We start from the raw sequence: 1,897 nt of genomic DNA, 5'->3' as shown, positions 1-1,897 counted from the left end.
ATTTGCATCCAAGGTGGGACCCCACAGGAGACTGGTAATCAGAGTGAATTTGCCATGAAGTTTATGAGGTGTAAGTTTCAGGACCCTTCACTTGAATGCACCTGCTAAATAAAAATATACTTCCATACCTAAGTTTTATTAATAATTTTGTGTTTTTAAGAGGGTCATCCTCATTACATGTATCAGTCCCCCAAAACCTGATCTGCCCCTGTTGGGGACTTACGCCTAAGTGCACCAAGCCATTAGGTCCGCTAGATGAACCTACACACAAACTGCAACTCTGCATACAGTGATGTTGTACCCTCACTCTACCTGCCTTCCCAAGGAGGAAGTTTTGGGTATGTAGTCCGAGAACCCTGGAATGGAGCCTCGGTAATGCCATCTACTCCCTGAACTTGGACAAGCAGCTGCACTTCTTAGAGCCTCAGTTTCTTCATCTCTACAATGAGGACAAAAACAGCATGTTTAAACGTTTAGTTAGCATACAAGCTAATGGGCTCAGTGCAGAGCTGGATGTTTATCAGAGGCTGTATGTAGTGACGTAGCACTCAGCCTCTGGAGCAGAAAACCCTGGGTTCAAATCCTGACTGTGCCATTGACTAGCTGTGTGACTTTGCAAGTTGCCCAACATCTCCAAGCCTCGGTTCCTTCAGCTGTGAAATAGGGGTTGACATAGAAACTCCATCCTGGGGTCACTCTGAAGATTAATAAGATGCTGCATGAAAAGGATGAGCAGACTCCTTGGGACAGAGTGAGTGTTTGTCAGTGGCAACTATTATTATTTTGCAAACGCGGGTGATGGGTCTCGCCTGAAGCATATAGAGAAGACAGCTGGGAGCGAAGGTTAGGGTTGAAGGATCCCATGACCCTGGAGCTGAGTTAAGCCAACGGGCCACTCAAAGCTCAGACCCACATCTCCAGCTCTTTGGTACAGAAGGAGGCCACCCCACCCCCCAAAGCCAGCCTGCCACAGGCCACCAAGCCTGTCTCCCTCTGCAGAGACCTGGTAGCCACGTGCAGACGCTCTCCAGTTCTCAATCTGCTCCCGTATCATTCTCCAACATCTCGCTGGGGGCTGACTAATGGCGGCAGGCAACAATCTATAGCTGTGCGACAGAATGTTTACTACCAGCCCTCTAGGAAATGATTACTTTGAGGTAATTTTGAACCTCTAGACTATGATGCAGTGTCTCATATATTAAACTGCAGTGAGCAGTGTATAAAAGTATTACAAGGAAACCTTGTATTTCACAGCTTACGGGAAAGGAGCAGGCAGGGGCAAATTGATTCCAGGGGAAGGCAAGCACAGAGATTTCAAATTCTTTGCATTCAGCCCTATAGATGACACAGAGAACTAAGCCTCAAGTCTACATGGCCAAGGGCAATGCCCACTTTATACCTCTGTAGTGGGGTATAAAATGGGGAGACACGATGGCCAATACCGCAGAGGCCCCAGACGCTGTAATTCATACCACTGAGGATCTAGAACCCTGCCACAGCTACCTCTAGAAGGTGGGTGAATTTTTCTCTGCCTCTCCCTTAACCATCACTAAAAATGGATACCTTGGGGGTACCTCCTTCTTCACAAACTTCTTTTCACAGTAAAGTTTCCCGAAGGTGAGACATATAGACCAATGGAATAAAATACAGAATTCAGAAATAGACTCACAGGTATATAGTCACCTGACTTACAATAAAGGTATCATTGCAAGTAGAAGGGAGTCGGTGCTATTTTCAAATATTGGTTCTGGGTTAATTGGATATCCATAGATGGAAAAAATTCACCTTGAACCCTACCTCACACCATACACAAAAATAAATGCCAGCTGAATGATATATCTAAAAGTAAAGAATAAAACAATAAAGCTTTTAGGCAAAAATATGGGAGATATCCTCT

Source organism: Propithecus coquereli, unplaced genomic scaffold, assembly GCF_000956105.1.
Source record: "Propithecus coquereli isolate 6110/MARCELLA unplaced genomic scaffold, Pcoq_1.0 Scaffold7, whole genome shotgun sequence".
In the NCBI taxonomy this organism is placed as follows: Eukaryota; Metazoa; Chordata; class Mammalia; order Primates; family Indriidae; genus Propithecus; species Propithecus coquereli.
The sequence above is the reverse complement of the archived record's forward strand: the minus strand, read 5'-3'. Positions refer to the sequence as shown.